Source organism: Barbus barbus (genome assembly GCF_936440315.1).
Source record: "Barbus barbus genome assembly, chromosome: 5".
Lineage (NCBI taxonomy): Eukaryota > Metazoa > Chordata > Actinopteri > Cypriniformes > Cyprinidae > Barbus > Barbus barbus.
The window spans coordinates 39,845,147-39,866,887 of NC_136733.1; the positions used below are offsets into that span (position 1 = coordinate 39,845,147).

General features: G+C 36.6%; 1 protein-coding gene across 2 annotated transcripts in view; it reads right to left on the minus strand.

Annotated features, from left to right (window-relative positions):
• znrf3 (zinc and ring finger 3) overlaps positions 1–21,741 on the minus strand; it is a 71,853-nt gene that overhangs the window by 6,745 nt on the left and 43,367 nt on the right. The gene's annotated exons all lie outside the window — the stretch shown is intronic.

Below are 21,741 nucleotides of genomic sequence, written 5' to 3' on the forward strand. Positions count from 1 at the left end.
GTGGAAATAACGATATGCTTCCACAAAGTTTTTCTTAATTTAAAATTTGCATTCATTTTTCAGAAGTAAATATGTCAATACCATGTTAAATATTCTAAAAGGATTCACTCCCGACCGATAGAGGTCACTGTTACACTTCAGCTAGATGTTTCACGAGTCAGTAAACATACTTAGTGATGGTTAAAGTGGCTTTCTGTACATAACACAAACATGCATACAGTTCAAAGCTTTGATCAATGTGTTCACTTGTGCTATCACGGCTCCATTTGTTCACCATTTTATTATTTTAATAGATGATCAACATGACATAGCCAGACTCGTATTTTGTTTACACACTGACGGCTGGGTACGTTCCAACTCCACTCATGCGAAAGAAATAAAGAACAGGCTGAAACAAAAATGCAAAATAAAGAGATCAAAGTGACAATGCACAGCTCTATAACTCTGTTATCAGAGTAGCAAAGGGATGGCACCGCTCCAAGCCCAAGGCATTCTGGGTACTATGAGAGAAAGCATGGCCTCTCTACACACTGCCTGTATGCTTGTGTGTGTGTGTGTGTGTGTGTGTGGTAGAGACACTGCTAGTGACTGTTCAACAAACAATACATGTACCCACAGACGCCATTACACTGTTCATTTATGTCAAAGTGATTTATCTCAAGCTAAGTCTCATGTAAAAGGCCTAAATGAGAAAGTTTAGATTGGGATTTAGTAGCTATAAAGCGAAAAGTGCAGAGTGCGTGATCACTTGCCAACAAATACACATTCATTCATTCATTAATCTATATATATATATATATATATATATATATATATATATATATATATATATATATATATATATATATATATTAACATACTATTTATTTACATCATCAGTCATCCAATATTTCTTATATTTCCATCGTATTTTCTATTTTATAAGTTGCAGTACACTGGGACTGAGAAGTTGACATATTAACCGTGTCATTTTGTATTTGGAAAGTTACTTTTAAAAGTAATGCATTACAATATTGCGTTACTCCCTAAAAAAGTAACTAATTAAGTTACTTATCTACTTTTTATGGAAAGTAATGCGTTACGTTACTTTTTAAATATGAGCAGGGCTTGATTGATTGTTTTTAATATAAAAAAGTTCTATTTATAGCAAATGTAAAAGCCCTTTAACACCAGAAAGTGTGATGAATAAACCTCAGGCTGAAGGAAAAGTAAATTCACGTCTGTACAGTAGAACACAGGAGAAGAAGATTCAACACTCTTCAGCAATAAAAAAAACAATGAAGCACAATTGTTAGTTTATCTAAAGTCAAATTAGTATGGTTGAACTGGATAGCAGCAAAACATTGGTTCATAAAATAGGATTAGATATATTTGTTATTTAACATATTTAATTATTGCAGGTTTGCGTTTGCATTTGACTGTTTTAACTCATTTTGAGGAATACTAAATCAGTTTTTTGCGAGTGAGATGAATTAATGCATGTTGACATTTAGTGTATAACTACAGTAACATCATGTTCACAGCTTACACAACGCCTCTGTACTTCTGATTTCTCCCAACATGGGGAGACTTGTCAGTCAATACATGGGAAAACAAAGTAACTGGCATTCGTAAATTAAAAAGTAATGCGTTACTTTACTAGTTACTTGAAAAAAGTAATCTGATGACGTAACTCGCGTTACTTGTAATGAGTTACCCCCAACACTGGTGGTGTAGCACAAAGGGGCTGGGTGGGAGGTTATGCAGCAATATTACCAAACTCAAACAGAAAAATCAGAAAAAAACTTCTTTATTTTTCTTGCAAAGCAAGCAATTTTTACGAGAGGTAAAATTAAAATAAATCAGATGGCATCATTATTAAAATGGTTTTAAATGTGTCAATAAGGTGCTCAAGATATTATATGACAAATTACTGGTAAAACAGAGTAGCAGAAGGATACAACAACACAGAATTGTATAGAGAAAAACTCAATTTGCTCAATCTACGTTTTCAGTTAAAGGGACTGCTCTGGTTTGCCAGTGGATCTGAAAATGAGTTTTTCTGAGAAATATTAAAAACTGGTTCAAACAAAAACAGGTTTGTGAACATCGATGGTTGTACAGAGTCTTAGATTTTTGTTACATTTACTGTACTTGACATTGTACTTTTTTAATTGTATTTCAAAAGCCTAACCAGAGACTGGGGCTGCAATACAGGCTGGAATACACTACACCACTTTTAAAATCTGAACAGATTTTTAAAACATTAGGTATCATACACTTACCGACTTTGTAAATAGTGACAAAGGAAAACTGGGCATCATACACTACACGACTGAAGATCATACACTATACCAGACTCTAAAGTTGTTCCGATCACAACGAACTCATGCAGAAACCTGTGCACTGTTGCTAGGAGACGCATGACAAATGAAAATATACGCGTTCTAAAATCGTCTGAAAATATCAAACATGTTTGATATCCTCCGACTTGATAAAATCAAAGTCTAAAGCTAAAAAATCGTAGTCTGTGACCACTATACACTACGCGATTTTCTGTGGAATCTGTCAGCTGTAATCTGCAGACTGGCTCTGACTTTCCTCAAATCGGGGTAAAAATCACAGTGTATTCCAGGCTTTAGCCATTGGCTAGAAGCCTGAATGCAGAGCATCTGTAATGTTATTCTGCATTGATTTGATAAAATAAAATAATAAAATAAAAAATATCACGGGAAGAAAATACATTCTAAATGATAAGCAACACAATACTCTTATTTTGTTATTACAATATTTTTTACTATGCCCCAAGACATACTTTAGGGCAGTGGTCGGCAACAGGCGGCCCGTGGGCCAAAAGTGGCTCGCCAGCAATAATATCTGTAATTTAATAATTTAACTTATGCGCAGAATAGGAATATTGCATAAAATATTTGCGAACGAGCACCGTTTCCATCCAACGAGTCAAAGAGAACAAAATCGTCACTTCCTGGTAAACTGGCACTAAATAGCCTATAGAAAAAAAGCATAAGCTACTGAATATAATCATTTTCATATATGAAAAATTAATTGCGCCTCAGAGCGAGCAGAAGAAACACAAATGCTGTCATTGCTTTCGGAGGTGAATGCTGCTGTTTGGGAACGCAGTCGTGTAAGACAATTATACAGAAATACTTTGATGACAGACTTTGCTCAGGCATTTCAGAACGACCATAACAACACTTCAGATGCAGTGGAACGAGATCAGTCCGCTGCTAGTCAAGTTATCCCGTGTCATAGCGTAGTCACATGACTTTTTTGATGTGCTTGGAAGTTTTTCGCAAAATGCGTTTCCATCTCCCTTTATTCGCATTGACCCTTTTTTTCGCACAAGTCAAAAACCACCTCAAACTTTTTTGCGAATTAAGGGATTTGTATCCGAAATTTGGCGTTTCCATCACGTGTTTCTCATGCGATACTTCAAAATGCGCATTAAAACAGGGTGATGGAAACCCAGCTAGTGAGCTCGGAGTGGCGTGATTATTAAATGCTCAGAGCGCGGAGGGGAAATTGTTGATCCTCCACTCCGCTCACATACTCTGATCGGACACCGCCACACAAATGTGGCTTTTTGTTAATGACTGTTGCAGGAGTAATAGTTCACTACCAGTTACACTGTAACAGTCTGGTTGCATCTTTCATCAATTAATATCTTAAATTATCCTTTGACTATGTTCTGGCCCACCATCGAGTGGTGAAATTTTCTTTTTGGCCCGATGCCAAACTTACTTGCCGACCCCTGCTTTAGTCTTTTTGTAATTTTCATTGAAAAGTGAACATGTAAACACTGAAACGAGGAAGACATGAGAAAATCTAATGGGATTCGCTGGACGCTGGATGAGTGAACAACTTGAGAGATGAAAACGAAGTGGAAGTTAATGACTGTTTATGTCTTGTCAACATTTAAATTCATACTACCGTTTAGCTGATTGACTGATCCACAGGAATGCGGAAACAGACTGAACTCTCACGCTCTACCTTGCTTGCTTCACATCAATGTGCTTCAGCTGTGTTTCGGCTCTTTGGAAGATGGCAATTTCAGGTAATTATTAATAGCGCTGAATAAAAGAGATTTAGGACGAAAACGAGGGTTGGGGAGAGGGGTGGCTGGCTGAAAGAATGAGAGAGAGTGTGCACGTGTGGAACAAGGCAGAAGAAAGAGACGTGGAATCTACTTTGAGCAAGTGCTGTGATGTGAGCAACCTGCCTAATGAGAGCAACAACAACAAAAAAAAGCTTCTTAAGACAAACCAAAGACCACCAAGCAACCCCCCACACACACCTAGTTCAGGTGTCACACACACAAACCCCTCCAGCAGTGCAGGGGAAGCTGCTTTGAAACTCAAGCTACTCTTTTGAATCAAGCTACTTACAAAACATAGATCACTACATTAACGCTACTTCTGAACCATACAAAATATATAAATGTTAACTGAAGTAAATAAAAAAAAACAACTTTAAAATCGTACTTATTTCAGTTGCTAGGACATTTTCATTTAGTTGAACTTCATTTACTTAATTCAACAATTTTACTTAATTTACTTGAATGTAGTTAAACTAAAACTGGTATCAGTACATAAAAAAAAAAAAACTTATAGTACATATAAACTCAGTATATAAAAATATATACTGACAGCAACTAGTAAAAATGACAAAAGCACAGCAAAATTACAAAAAATGTAAAAATAAAGTGACAAAAAAATTTTAATTAAACTATAATATAACAAAATATAGTATAATATAATAGTATCTAATATAACAGTATCTATATTACATTATCTCAGTGACTGAAAACACTGTTAAGGGGGCTCCTTAATCTTTTTAAATATAAAATCTGGTGATGTTTCGATAACCAGAGTTACAGTTTTCTGGTGCATTGAAAAGTGTTTTGAATGAAAGGCAACATTCCCATCCATAACTTTTCTGGTCATTAAAAATGACAGCAACTGCACTCATAAAGAGCAATTCTAGTCAATGAAATCTTTTTGAGCTGAGCATGACCAGAAAAAAAGATAAATCAATATAAACATTTACATGAGCCTTCCAGGTTTCGAAAGAACATTTTTTAAATTTCCAGATGCTGGAGGAAAAAAATAATATGCGCTACTCATTCACACAGAGACTTCATACTTCAAATCTCTTTGTACTTTAATATTCACAGACAATAGTCCATGTCATGATTTGATTACAATTACAGCCCTACTTTTGATTTATTCATCCAAAATTTGCTGTGACATTCCAAGTTATTCAATAAATTTCATTTTTGTGTCTGTATTCCATGATTCCACCTGCATTTTTTGCGTCGCAGAAATCATAGAGCCCTAAGAAGGTCCTATTACTGTACCTTTACTTTAGTAAAAATAAATGTACTACTGCAACAAATGTATAATTGCTAGAAAGCACTACATCAACTTGTGCAAAAGTGACTCGTGATGTCCAGCTGGTCAAAAGTCAATTTATAGACCCTTGAAGCAATCATCTCTCTAATCTTTTTGCAATTTTCCCTCTTGATTTCTCCTCCTCACCCCTTTTTATATCTACACACTCACTCACTCTCTCTCTGCATCGCTATAATTAAAGTAATTAAGTCCTCCGAAAGCAAAGCTCTGCCATTACGCTGTAATTTCAGGTTGCCTTCTGGCCTTTGGGTTTCCTCAAAGATAAAGGCATACTTTCCTCATTTAGAGTTTACATACATGTGGTGAGATTTTTTTTAAATCACCCTTCATTTTCTCTGTAAGCGCCAAGACATTATTTAGGCAAGTCTTGCAGGGAAAAAAGGAAATAACAAAAAGGAGAAAACAAAAAAAGCATCCAAGTCGGCGAAGGACAGAACGGTGTCTGCTTGGTTTCTCACAGTCTGGGTTTACCTGGGCTACACTTCACATGAAAACCCAAACAACACACTTAGCTCAAGTTTACACTGAGGTCCTTACTAGAACCACAACACTTAACGCTGAATAGACACAGGCCAGAGCTGCTCTTTTGCTTTATATTTCTGCTGTTGACTTGCATCAGTGCGCAGGTTTAAATGGAAAAGAGAAACATAAGAATTTTACATTGAATTTACCTAAAATGTAAGGTAAACTAGGTAAAAACACCCATAAATATGACTTAATTAACTGCTTGAGGTTTCTGGTGTAATATGGTGCAGTAGTAAAAACAAACAGTGTAATTTTAATATTGTAAAAACACTACAAGAAAAGAAAAAAAAAAAACTCTTAACAGATTAACAGTAAATTCCCGTACTATATACACAGGGAAAAACTGTAAAATATTAATTTTACAGTAAAATGCTGTTAATTGTACAGTTTTTAGATGTATAAAAACAACAAATCAACGTATAATTTACAGTCATAAATGGACATTTCCCGAATTTCCTGCGTAACACTTCACATTTGAAAGTATTTTCTTTAAATAATCATGATTCTTAATATTTTGTTATCAGTCATGTACATTAGGGTTTTGTTGCATCATCTGTCGTTTAATGTTTATTGCATTCTTTAAGTGTTTTGTGTTTGCATGAATGACTCCACACATTCTTTATATAAATACTTCAGCTTGTGGAAAAGCTACTTGAGATGAACTTTGATTCTTCATATGGCTTTCTCTTTTACCAGCTGTATTATTATAGAGGTTGTCAGTATATGTTAAAGGCACAAAACAGATTTTAGTAGCAGTGTGCATCGCTGAATTTACTGGCTTACATGCCAATTTTCTTGTTTGTGAATTAAAGTTTTATACTGTAAATTTATACTGTGTTTACAGTTTCTCTGTATTTTCTTTTACAAAATTATTCAAGGAACCACAGATGCCCAAATTGTTTTGTAAAAACTACAGAATTTTTGTTTTACATTGCAATGCACCATTTCCTTATATATTTGTTACCATGTTGAACACACTATCCATAATGCACTAAACCGTATTTCTTCGAAGCGGTGTAAACACGCCACACAAACCTTGCTGCCAACAAGCTGGAACCCTTAACTAGAACTCACACTTACACTTATGGTTTAATACTCGTCTTATGGACAAAAGAGTCCATTAAGCAACAACGCCTGCATTTTTACAGCAACCATGAGTACAGTGTGTTACAATTTAAAACTATTTTTATGGGTGAAAAATGTTTATGAAGCTTGTAAAAGTTATGTAGTCACACAAATGACAGCATAAACCTAGTGCTAAATTAAACTTCCTTTCTCTCAGCAACTGCCTGGAAGAACATATAAAATAGTTTGAGAAAAAAAATCATTTATTTCTGTATATAGAGTTTTTCATTTTATTTAATTATCAGAGTTTCCACTTTATTCATTTACATTTATGCATTTAGCAGACACATGTGCACATCTTAAAGATAAATCAGCAAATATGCATTTTTATATAATGAATATAATGTATGTACACCCCCAAATCGTATTTTCACAAGCATCCTTTATAATCACTGAAAAAGCCTAAATTGATATTTTGGCAAACTACTTTATGTCCTGAATTCTCTGCCACTTAATTATTTAAACTGCTCGTTTAACGGCGTCACTTAAAGTTCATGTAGGAGACATAAACTAGCTTTTACATGACTGAACTACAGCAAACAGATGGACACCTAAAGTCACTAAAGTTTGATCTAAAACTTGCGCCTCCACATTGCTAGAAGCATTCTCTTTAAAGTCTAGAAGTAAAAGAGTCTTAATAACATGCCATCACACTGTCAGTGGTTATTTACAGAAAAGCAGGTCTTGATTTTGGCCCGGTCCGTGGACGAGATGCCGGTCTCACCGGAGGCCCCTGATAATTAGTGCAGAACTAATATAGGATAATTTCAGAGAAGGTACCAGAAGACCCCGGACTACAGGTCAGCTTCTTGTTCAGACCTGTACTGAGACCAGTTTGATGCTGTAAGCAATAACAGTTTAAAGGATTGAAAAGTTAAGGCTAGGATCAGGTAAGTGGTCAAAATAACCTCATAATGACATAATGCTTTTTACAGCTAATTAACAATGTTTTATGAAGCTGTTTCACAGAGGGAACATTCACCTGTTAATTAGTCAACGTTAGGGGTGTGTTGTTTATAAAATGCACACTCGAGTTCAAGTGAATAAAGCTGCCATTCATTTCTTTTACTGCTATGCAAGTTTTTTTTTACTCAAGTATATAAATGTCTTTTCTTCCTGCTCAATGCATTGATTTCATCAAACAAGCATAATATAATCATTTCCAGTCAGCCTTTCACTTTCTCCGCTCTAACAAAATCTATCATCACTCCCAGCTTCTGTTGCATGACCATAAATTACACTTTCACATGGTGGGTGAGTGTGTGTGTGTGTGTGTGTGCGTGTGTGTGTGTGTGTGTGAGAGGGGGCACCCAGCAAAGGGACTCTGTCACGAGGCAAATACGAGGCCCTGCAACTGTGCAGCCAAAGAATAACTCCGAGGACAGAAAGACTGGTGGACATTAGAATGGACATTACATTTACTGAAAAAAGAAAACAGAGATGCCAATCAGTTTAACAAATCGTTTTAATTTCATCCAAAGTATGGCTAAACAAAAAGTACAACCATATATATGAAATACACTCATGTTTACATTATACACACACACACATACGTGTGTACATACATTTTGAAATAGACAAATTTTTTCATTCTTTTTTTATTTTATTTTATTAAATGTAAATTCATGTCCCAGTCACATTTTCTCAAAGGCTATTCTATTTATTAAAACCATCAAATTTTTTGTACTATACATTTTTGTTTCATCCAATTTTTTGAAGAGACACTGCCCATACATGCATACATATATACATACATATATTAGTGTTGGGCAACAATTTACATTTTGAATCGCAATTAATCGCATTGTTATGCACAAAATTCAATAATGCATTCAAAAGTACTGCTATATGAACAAAAGTGCAATAACATTTGGTTTGCAAACTTTAAACAAATCACGTTTTTTACAGCAGTATTCCTTTTACATAGTAGCAGTTAAAATATTTATTGTAAATCTCAACTTATAATATTAACGTAATCAAATTAAATATAAAACAAGCTATTTGCCACTGCCAGGGCATTAACATTTTTATAGAAAATATTTTATAGTTTGTTTTAATATTTTATAGAAAAACAAGTTATGCTCAGAGTCTGGAGCCTCGGTCATAACATCATAACAGGCATCTTATGAGTAGAAGCAGAGCGCGGCGCGGGACAACACTTGACACTCGTGTGTGTGGGATGCGGGAGAATAAGGGTGATCGGCCCTGGCTCGGTTGGAAGAGGTGGGCCAGATACGTGCAGCATGATTGCATGAACATTTCTGAGCGCCAAAAGCAATAGATCTGTAAAGCAATATTTTGTGAGAGGGCCGTGTGTTATCGCGTCCCAAACGACTCAAAATAATAAATCACAAAACGATGCACTCCACTGTGCTGAGCGAGAGCGCTTCTCTGCTGTCTTCACGTGCTATCGGAAACTTCCTATTTCCCACTTATGAAGTCATGATTACGAGGTCGTTGCATTCTTTTCTGTTAAAAATAACAGTGGATAGTGGTTTATGTTGATGCTTAGCCTAAATAATTTTATCGGGAGCGTTCATGTGATCGCTTCAGCAGCCTTAGGCCCACCCCAAATGCTCTCATTGGTTTATAGTTGTGCCAGCAGCTCAACTATAGCAATAATTACAATCAAAATATGGGGGCGGCACAGCTTTCCTCACTCCACGCCACATGCTTCAACAAACTGGACTGAACTAAAGACTAAACCAGGCCTAAACAAACAGACTTTCATTTTGCTCTCAACCCCTATTTTCAAAGCGGGTTAATGTTTCCTGCCACAAAAACCCTATATACTAGCATATTAGCTCTGGTGGATGCCACAAGGATTTCTTCTCATTCAACAGCTGCATGCGGATGAATGCAATCAAATGATAGCCACTAGATCTATCAGCGGCGCCTCAGTGACAAGACACAATGACGGCGAGCCTGGTGATGTTATTGGGAGAATCTGTTCATTATTTCATCATTAATAGAATGAACTCCAGCTTTGGTTCTTTGCTATGGCAGCAACTTCCTGAGGGTCGTAAAATAGCCCTCTTCTCCATTTATCATTCTTAAGGCTCTTCCCCCTTTCTTTCCTTTCCCTGCACTCAAAGATCAGTCAAAAAACGCAGCCACTAATTTAAAGCCCATCGGCTTCCTGCTAACTCTGGTGACTGCAATTCCTGCGCCTCAGGATGGACAACCGCTAATTAAATTCCCCCCTTGTTTTTTTGCTTTCCTCTCGCTTTCTTTTTGGGTGTATATTTTGTTTTTAGACCGGCTTTCCAGTCTTAACCATGCACAGGAAAAGTAAACAGTCCTGTCTTTTCTTTCTCCTTTCCATACCAAATTTGAGATGAGGTATGTTGCAAGAGTTTTGAAAGAAAACACATTTTAGGGCAAGTTTAAAGTCAACGTAAATTGCCGTTTCCAACCCATTATACTTCAGTAATTAACATATTTCCAAGTAAAACAAGAGAGTTACCTATAGAAGCTTATTTACGCCACCAGACAAAATGAAATAAAAGTGAAATCAAATTGTCACTTTTTCTCTCAATATTCAGACTGTTTTCTCGCAATTTTGAGTTTATAACTTACAACATTGATTTCTCACAAGTCAGAATTGCGAAATATGAATTTCAGACTTCTCACAAGTCACAATTTGTGAGATAAAAAAAAACTCAATTCAGACAAAAGTATATAAACTCACAAATTTTATATCTATAGTTTATATCTTACCATTCAGACTTTTCTTCTCAGAATTAAGAGTTAAACATTGCAAGAAAGAGTCTGAATTGTGAGATAAAAAGTGACAATTTCCTTTTTTATTGTTTAATCCCATGGCATACAAACAAACAAATAAACAAACAAATTGTACAATGGGAGTTTTATCCATTGATTGAACTAATTACTAAAAATTGGGTGTTATAAACAAGAATACAGCCAGACCGAATGAGAGTTTGCTGAAAGTAATTGGTTATTGGTTAACCATCAAATAATTAAACTATTTTTATGAAAGACTATGAAAACAATATATAGTGTGTATATAAATGCATTTCAACATCATTCACAATAAGACCGGGAAATCGCTATCAAACAGGTCATTTTTGATTTCATGATTTTAAAGAGGCTGTAAAGCTGACATCTTCAAACTGAAATGCACTAAAATGATAAAACAAGAAATAGCTGGATTTGAAAAGCTGTTATTGCAGTTTTGCCGGCACAGCCTATCCTTGTAGCTGTTAAGGGAAAAGTGAAGCTAAATGTATTTCTGACAGGCTCAACAATGTCTCGTACATCATTCAGATGTCTTTTAAATGGATGTGAAATGCTCTTGCTCGGTACAGCGAAGCATTCAGAGCTTTCACCAAAGCGTCATTATCAAGTAAGTGCGCTGCGGATTCCTTGTCGGTGAGGACTCAATCCAGACCAGTTTAGATTTAATAAGGGTACCGCAGCACGATACAAACAAACACATTCACACACACACGTTAACTTTAATAAGGTTAACCTTGAGGGAGATGCTTTGCTGACACTGTCTTAAGACAATTAGACACAAAGAGCTGCCCAGGGTCACCGAGAGTTTAAAAATGTGGCGTCCCTAAGAGGTCAGCATCTATGCTATCTTTACAATCACCAGAACTGTGCTAAAAACCCACAGACAAGCTTAAATGTTAATGTCGGACTAATAGATTGTTTCCTAATCTTTTTATTATTTAGCCATTCCATGCACTGAAATAAAATTACACACATTAATTTCCACAGAACCCAGACAAAAGTCATAGGATGTCTGACAATACAAAACTGAACTAGAGGCATTCACCCTGTTAGTGATTTACCATGGTGACCCTAAATCTGTTTTGCTTATTTGATTTTACAAAGAAAGTCATTAACTGCAAAATAACCATCAAGACCTTGACACGAAGTCTACTACTACAGATCTAAACAGACCACAAAGTAATACAAAAAAATTATATCAGGGGTAGGCAATAAATTGAATAAATAAATAAATACTGAAGCATAATGAACGAGAGGCAATGTTTAAAATGTTTTATTGTATTAAAAAAATCTAAAAGTCTAAAAATAACAATAAAACAAAAAAAATTATAAAATAAAATCTAATATAAAACTAGAGGCATTTGCATATGATCCTTGTAATAATTTACCATCGTAACCCTAATGAACACAATTTAGTGGAAAGCATACCCAATGAGAGGCATATGCAAATACACACACACACACACACACACACACACACATATATTAAAACAAGTCTTAATGGATAAAACATATTAAAATAAAAAAATAAACAAAGAAATAAATGCAAATAGGCATTAAATGATGTGTTAAAATATTCATTAAATGAACTGCAATGGAATTGGGCCTCTGATTGAAGAGCATCAGCCAGCGTGGAGTCGTCAGTTCAGAGCTGCGGTGATTGAGGACAGCTGAATGCCAATGACTTTAATTAAAGGAGCATGAGCTCTCTGCCATCATACCTCTCTAATCTAACCTTCCCTTGAAGTGGCTCTGTGTGTGTGGGGGGTATATTTGAGCTAAGCTTCACGAGAGTGTGTGTGTGTGTGTGTGTGTGTGTGTCAGCGAGGGAGACACTTTGTGTGTGCGTCTGCGTCTTTGTAATGGGATCTGCATTTGGCGAGCTGCGTTTCTCCCCGGGCAAACAGAACAGCAGGTTTAGACTCGGCCTATACAAGACCACAACGGCTTTCCAGTGCATAGATTAACCCTTGCAGCAGGGGGGATTTACCAGAAGACTTCAATGATTTTTAACAGGGGGGCAGCACTTTGATACAAGTAAATAGAAAAAAAATGGGTGTCTCTCTTTCAATGAAGGAAGAAGAAGAAATCTGATGGAAACTCCTCGCTTCCTCTCGCACGTTCATTCTGTTTTTTTCCACCTCGGCCCCTCACTCATTCATCTTTCTCAAGGCTGTTCTGTATGAGAGAGCAGGAAACAGGAGAAGAACTCTCCCTCTTGCTCTATTGTCCCTTCTGCTCCAGAGAGCTGTAATTCAACCACCCACAATCCCTCCCTGCGCTCACACGTCTCACACTTTACCAGCCGTATCTATCTTTACCTGACACACAAGCCCTGAGGCTACCAGGTGTGTTCTCCAGTCCAGTTCTCAGTTACCTACCTCCAGTTCAGCCCGGCTGCAGGAAAGACGCATCGCACATGAGATCTGCCTAACATCTCAATTGTTTCTCCTAGCAATGAGATTAAATGGAGTGCACATGGAGACTTAAGGCTCCTGCAGAGATTCCCAGAGGCCCTGGTAATCTCACACGACTCGTCTAGAGTTTCAGAAGAGATCACAAACCACCCTTGCCAAGATACAAAAGTCTGCAAAACTATTTCTCATTAGATTCTTTCAAGACCAAACGATCTGCTGTCCACATTTTTATAGCTCTAGATTTTTGCGACAGCAATTAGCTTGTTTTATTTCTCCTCAGGAATTTTGGGAGATAAAGTTCTAACCCAATTTTTTTTTATTCCTTTTTTAAACACAGATATTTCAAAAGTTTATTATTTATTTATTTTTTGATGTATTGGACACCAATGGCTAGGTTGAAGAAAAGTGAGTCATACAGGTTTGGAGCATAATTTTCATTTTGGGATTAACGATCTGTTTAATGGGTTAGTTCAAACATCAAGCGAAGTACATTTGAGATTCTCTTTACAAACTTTTTGAAAATAAAGGTTCTTTGTTGGCATCTGTGAATCCATAAAGAATCTTGGAAACCTTCCATTGGACAAAACGTTCTTTATAATGGAAAAAGTTTCATTTGATTATTTAAATGTTCTTCAGAGTAAAGCCCAGCACACACACTGTGCGATTTGGTTGTCTGAGAGAAATTTTGAAAATCATATAATCCTTGGCTAGAATCTGTAGTCTCTGATCGATGGTGTGACAGATTAATGGCTGTTGTGATCAAATTTTACCATAAATTCTGGTAGCATCAGAAGATTTGGCACACGTCCTGCGGTGTGACTTCTCCTACAGTCTGACATTAATGACAACTGAGATCCTACAGCATGACATGACTATCATGTCCGTACAGTCTGACAAGCAACAATCATAAAGGACTATTTAAAAAAATAAAATAAAAAATTTGCACAGTATGTGCCCGGTTTAAGAAAAAAATGGTTCACTGAAAGTTTCCCAAAATGATTCGCCTGCATGGCTGTGGAAGCTTTATTTTCAGTTATTTGTCAAGTTATTGTCAAGGTGGAATGAACTTTCAATGGAGGGACAGAAATCTCAGTTTTCATAAAAAAAAAAACAAATCTGGTCTTTCCCAGATGAACAAAAGTTTTTGAGAAACAACATGACGGTAAGTAAATGACAATTTTAGTTTTTTGATTAATTAGAGTGTCCAATAAATTCTTTATCAAATAACGGTCTTCATAACCCATTGCACTTCTGTAATGTCAAGTATTTCTGTGTTGAACGAGAAAAAAAAAAAAAAAAAAAAGATTAACTGGTAGAATAAGGCGCTGAGGTCAGGGGTCAAAACACGCTGATAAAACATCTGCCAAATGCATAACTGTAAATCATTTAATATCACGAAAACTTGTATTTTGATGTCGTTAAGAAGTTTGGGATAAGTAAGATTTTTTATGTTTTTTAAAAGAAGTTTTTATGCTCATCAAGGCTGCATTTATTTGACCAAAAATACAAAAACCCTGTAATTTTGTGATATTTTATTGCAATTTAAAACAAGTCTTCTATTTGAATTTATTTTAAAATGTAATTTATTTCTGTGATCAAAGCTGTATTTTCAGCATCATTACTCCAGTCTTCAGTGTCACATAATCCTTCAGAAATCATTATAATATGCTGATTTATAATCCATGTTGGAAACAGTTGTGCTGCTTAATATTTTTTTGGGACAAGTGGTACTTTTTTCAGGATACTTTCATGAATAAAAAGTTAAAAAGAACAGTGTTATAATATACACTACCATTCAAAAGTTTTGGGTCAGTCATTTAAGTTAATGCTTTTATTCAGCAAGGATGTGTAAACAGATTAAAAAAAAGCCTTGATAAGCATAAGATGCTTCTTCAAAAAGCATTAAAAATCTTACTGATCCCAAACTTTTGAACAGCAGTGTAAATGCAGTCAGTTTTGATTTCCAGCAGTCTTGAAAAGAAAAATTTCCTCTTTTTTTTGTTTTGTTCTGCATCTCCCTCTCATGGACTAGGACTGTTCCTCTTCTTTTCTCTCAATCCTTCGTTTTCCCTCGCCCCCTCCGCCAAGTCCTCAACTTCCTCTCAATTAGCAGGTGTGCCAACGCTTTCTTCTCTCTTCTGTTTTTCTGTAGCCCTCCAAGTCACTCACAGCTGACCCCCTTACACAAGCCCTCCTCACACGCACAGATACCACCCCCCTCCGGAGCATAAAAGAGTCTTAAAACTCCAGGATGGAACTTAATCCATGAAAGAAAAAGTGGAAAAAAAAAAAAAAAAAAAAAGCCCGCCAAGTGGCTCAGCCCATCCCAGCGTGGCGTTCAAAGAGAAACACACACATACTATTACCGCATCTGGCAGACACAACATTACACACCACACTTAAAGTGATGCGTTACACGTATTCGGTGCGATTCGTTTGGGAAAAATCCACAGGTGATTTGCAAAGTCTTTGATTTTCATTCTCTTGTAAACACTAAAACAAAATACTTCCTGGGGGAGCTCTTTGAACTGAGATACCGCCACGACATTTTCCCTAGCGGCTTATCCGCGTTCCCCTCCGCTCGCTTCTCCTCCAGCCCTTGTCTTAAGCTCCCCGGGTTTCTTTTCTTCTCTCTTTAAATAGAGGGCCAGGACTGTGAAGTCTAATAATGGTCATTTTGCCTCCCATTGAAGGCTGGGTAATTCTGCCAGGCCTCGGTTCACTTTGAAACACATGACACAGGGAGCTTCCCAGTGGCCATGGCAACTCACTCAGTGGGTTCCAAAGCCATGATTTCATACTCGCGGAGGGACAGAAACCTGCCGGCCAATCGGAAGAAGCTCCGCCCACTGGGAGAGAACCTTTGACACCAAGCAAAGGAAAACCCAGTGAGATAATATCAGCAAGTTGAGGCATACATAAACATAAAAGAGAAACCCCAGAGCTAGGGCCCCATCGGCGCTCTGCGCTTCAAAAACACTGAGCGTCCCCCGCACCCCACCCGCTCCTGCTACTCCTAGATGGTGTGAGTGCTAATAACCAAAACTAAAACCCAATGCGTCACCATTAAAAGATGCATGCTGATATTTCTACCAGTTTTATCCATAATTATTAAAAAACTACTTTTCATGATTTGAACTAAAACTGAACTTGAACTAAAATAAAATATAAATATTACATGAAAAACTTCATTCAAAATAAATTCAAACTATGTGTGACTCTGGACCACAAATCCAGTCATAAGGGTCAATTTTTCGAAATTATCCATCGTCTGAAAGCTGAATAAATACGTTAGAATAGGCAATATTTGGCTGAGATGCAACTATCTGAAAATCTGGAATCTGTGGCTGCAAAAAATTTAAATATTGAGAAAATCACCTTTAAAGTTGTTCAAATTAAGTTCTTAGCAATATTACTAATCAAACATTAAGTTTTGATATTTTTACGGTAGGAAGTTTACAAAATATCTTCATGGACCATAATCTTTACTTAATATCCTAATGATTTTTGGCATAAAAGAAAAATCAATCATTTTGACCCATACGATGTATTTTTGTTAAGTTGAAAGTTAAGTTGAAGGAATTGAAAGTTTAAAAACCTAATATTTATCTGAAATATACTTTTACATTGCTACAAAATTGTCACTTTTGACTGATAATGCCTTGCTGAAAAATAAAATAAGATAAATACAAATAAAATCAAATAAAACTGAATTCTACTTTTCATGATTTGAACTAAAACTGAACTTGAACTAAAATAAAACAAAATATAAATATTACATGAAAAAAATAATAAATATAATAAAAATGACAAAAGTACATAAAACTAAAATTAAACTAATACAAACTAATTCTAAATATTAATACATACTGTAGTATAGAAATCATACTAGAACACACTCATTTCGACATCCTGAGAAAAAAAACACATTTCTGCATCAAAATCTCTGCTGTAGCGGAGCAGCTTCATCTCTCTCTGGTTTTGATGGAGGCGACTCGAGAGCAGTGCAGTCAAGCAGCAGGTGGGTGGAGGTGCTTCAAGCCGCCTCCGGCCTGCATCAGGATTTAGCTTCCTTTCTAGAGCAATTACAGCACACAAAAAGCAATGTTCCAGCTCATCAAAAAGGTGATGTACGTGGAAAACACACATACGTGTCGACACCTAGAAGCAGATTCAAACGCTTGCTCTTAGAAGTTTCTGAAAGGCTACATATATACATATATGCACATACACACACACATATAGTGGGGGAAAAAATTATTTGATCCCCTGCTAATCTCAGTTTGTAACCTGTATAAAAGACACCTGTCCACAGAAGCAATCAATCAATCAGATTCCAAACTCTCCACCATGACCAAGACCACAGAGCTGTCCAAGGATGTCAGGGACAAGATTGTAGACCATCGCCAAGCAGCTTGGATGAGAAGGTGACAACAGTTGGTACAATTATTCACAAATGGAAGAAACACAAAATAACTGTCAATCTCACTCGGACTGGGGCTCCATGTAAGATCTCACCTCATGGAGTTTCAGTGATCATGAGGAATCAGCCCAGAACTACACGGGAAGATCTTGTCAATGATCTCAAGGCAGCTGGGACCATAGTCACCAAGAAAACAATTGGTAACACTACGCCGTGAAGGACTGAAATCCTGCAGGGCCCGCAAGGTCCCCCTGCTCAAGAAAGCACATGTACAGGCCCGTCTGAACTTTGCCAATGATTCAGAGGAGAACTGGGTGAAAGTGTTGTGGTCAGATGAGACCAAAATCCAGCTCTTTGCATCAACTCAACTCTCCGTGTTTGGAGGAGGAGGAGGAATGCTGCCTATGACCCCAAGAACACCATCCCCACCTTCAAACATGGAGGTGGAAACATTTTGCTTTGGGGGTGTTTTTCTGCTAAGGTTACAGGACAACTGCACCACATCAAAGGGACGATGGACGGGGCCATGTACTGTCAGGGCCAGGGCATTGAAGCCCTTAATCCCATAGACAATCTGTGGAGGGAGCTGAAGGTTCAAGTTGCCAAACATCAGCCTCAAAACTTTAATGACTTGGAGAGGATCTGTAAAGAGGAGTGGGACAAAATCCCTCCTGAGATGTGTGTAAACCTGGAGGCCAACTACAAGAAACGTCTGACCTCTGTGATTGCCAACAAGGGTTTTGCCACCAAGTACTACGTTTTTGTGAAGGGGTCAAATACTTATTTCACTCATTAAAATGCAAATCAATTTATAACTTTTTTGAAATGCGTTTTTTGGATTTTTCTGTCTCTCACGTTTCAAATAAACCTACCATTAAAATTATAGACTGATCATTTCTTTGTCAGTGGGCAAACGTACAAAATCAGCAGGGGATCAAATCATTTTTTTCCCCCACTGTGTGTTTGTGTGTGATTTTGACCCATATATCGTATGGGTCAAAATTATAGATTTTTCTTTTATGCCAAAAATCATTAGGATATTAAGTAAAGATTATGGTCCATGAAGATATTTTGTAAACTTCCTACCATAAAAAATATCAAAACTTAATGTTTGATTAGTAATATGCATTGCTAAGAACTTCATTTGAGCAACTTTAAAGGTGATTTTCTCAATATTTAGATTTTTTTGCAGCCACAGATTACAGATTTTCAAATAGTTGTATCTCAGCCAAATATTGCCTATTCTAACTTATTTATTCAGCTTTCAGACGATGGATAATTTCGAAAAATTGACAGGTGCCTTTTATAGACATATATATATATATATATATACACACACATACACACAGTTTACAAAATACCATGGATTAACCATGTTACATGGCCATTTCCACTTGTTTAAAAGCAGATAATATTTGGACTTTTGTTTCACACACACACACACACACACACACACACACACACACACACACACACACACTCTCCATAGGCGTAATGGTTTTTATACTGAACAAACTGTGTGTGCTATTGCCCTACACCAACCCTACACCTAAACTTAGCCCTCACAGGAGACTTTGTGCATTTTTAGATTTTCAAAAAAACACCATTTAGTATGTTTTTTAAGCCTTTTGAATTACGGGGACATAGGCAGTGTCCTCATAAACCACCTTCATATTGTAATACCTCTGTCATACCCATGTCATTATACAAATTTGTGTCCTCATAAACCACATAAACATGCACACACACACACACACACAGAGAGAGCGAGAGCCATGTGAGCTGATGCAATGAGAACGGGAAGACTCAGTATGTGGTCAGGAGATGAAAGGACAGAACCCCTCAGCCAGTTTCGCATGTGTCAGAGCAGAGCACTGTTTGGAAAAAAATGATATCATGCTGGCAAAGAGACAAAAAAGAGAGAAAGAAAGAAACCAACCAACAACAGATCAAGACGGCCCTTAAAAGAGGAGGGACCTGCTGGGAATTAATGAAGTACATTCACCACAGGAAAAACAACAAAGTCTGTGTACAACACACAAATAAGAGACAAGTTTCCCTGCACTTAGACATCTGAAGATTAAAAGCTTTTTAAAATGTACACCATTAAACATTTGTAAGAATGTCATTAATTTCTCTAATGCCAAAAAAAATCAGTGTACTGCCATCAAAAACAAGCAAAAGCAGAGCTCACTTAAGGCATCATGAAGGAATTCATGATACATCTCTGCCATTCAAAACAGGCTACTTATTGGCTTCTGAGGAAAGCAGTGCACAAGGCATCAGGTCAAGCAGATGCATGAATGATCCATAAACAGTTTAAACTAGTTTCCTGAGGATTCCCGATGAGAAGATCCACAATGCAATGATGAGACTGGTGTAGGTGAGAAAGAATGGTGCAACAGAACAAAAGAATAAGCAGGAACGAGAGAGGAAGCAGGAGAGGTGGGAGGTGAGCAGAGCGATGGCTCTCTGTGGACAGAGACCGGAAACAGAGGAAGAAACTGTGTACATATACATGTCAGCGGGGCAGCTCCGTCAAGACCTTACACAAATTGGAAAAGCCCACATGACCTTTTCTCTAATATATGCACAGGGCAGAGTGCGACGAACCGGAGACGCTCATGTCTTTCAAGTGAAGACAAACCATTCACATGATCCACTTCATGTTGCATATCACTGTAGGTAAGGAGTTCTGTTTTGCACCAAATTATCACATTGTATTGTTGATCAGAAGACATTTTTGTAGCTTTTCAGTTTAAAGAACAGTAATTGATAAGAAATTACTGTTATCATTGAGGATTTTCAAAACAGCATACACTTACTTAAAGGGAAAGTCCACCCAAAAATTTAAAATGTTATCACTTACAGGTTTGGAACAATGTAATGATGAGTAATGACAGAATTTTCCATCTGGATCCAACCCTTACAAAGATCTGAGAAGAGATGATGCCAACCCCCCGGAAGACCTCAGAAGATGCTAACCCTGGAACAACATATAAAGCTACCAAATTTAGCTTAATCGCAACATTTAATTATGTGTTCACCGTCTGTTTGATTACATGTCATTTGTAACTAACTGCATGATTCTTACTATCTGCCGTAGTGACCACTAATAACCTACTCCAAAATACAATGTAGAAATATACACTTTTCTGTAAAGCGGCTTTGCAATGATTTGTATTGTGAAAAGCGACAAATACAATACAAATACACTGTTTAGGCTTCGATCAAAACTCTCTTCTTTGGTTTAATTCTTATCTTCATAACAGACGACAATGTTTCCTTTTAAGGCTCGAACTCGGATTATCTGATTATTGATAAGGGTGTTCCCCAAGGATCAACACTTGGTCCTTTGCTTTTTTGTTTATTTATTAATGACCTTCCCAAAACTTGTTTACACTCTTCTATCCAGCTTATTCTTCCCTTTCTGATATTTCATATATTCAGTCCTCTCTGCAGTCAGACTTAAAGGATTGGTTTTACAAAAACAAACTCGTCCTTAACAAAAAGAAGTCCTGTAGTATGGTGTTCTTTAAAAGATGCCATCGTTCTCACGCTTTTGATTTAGATATTAGTTTTGAAGACACTCCTATCTAAAGTTGTCCTATTTAAATATCTTGGTCTTTGGCTCGATCCCAAATTGTCTTTTAAGCATCAAATTGATTGTATTATTAAAAAATCTTATTATTTATATATATAATATATATATATTTTTTTTTCTTCTGTATATTACTTGTGTTGTATCTTGTATTGTTTTATGTATGCGCCATTGGGTCCTCCTTGAAAATGAGATGAAGCATCTCAAGGGGCTTTCCCTTAATAAATTCAAGTTCAAATTCAAATAAACTTGAATTAAATTGAATTTTGAAAATGTGGATTTACACAGATTGGGAAACAAGAAAAGTCTTGGACAAAACCTGTTCAGGCAATACAAATAGGAAAATAAAATAAAAATACTCAAACTGAATGAAATGCTCTGTAAAAAGTTTGGGAGCATCTGCATTCTTCCACTAAATAAAGTAATGTGGCAAGAAACCACATACTTTAAAGTTCATGTGAATAGCTGACAAAAGAA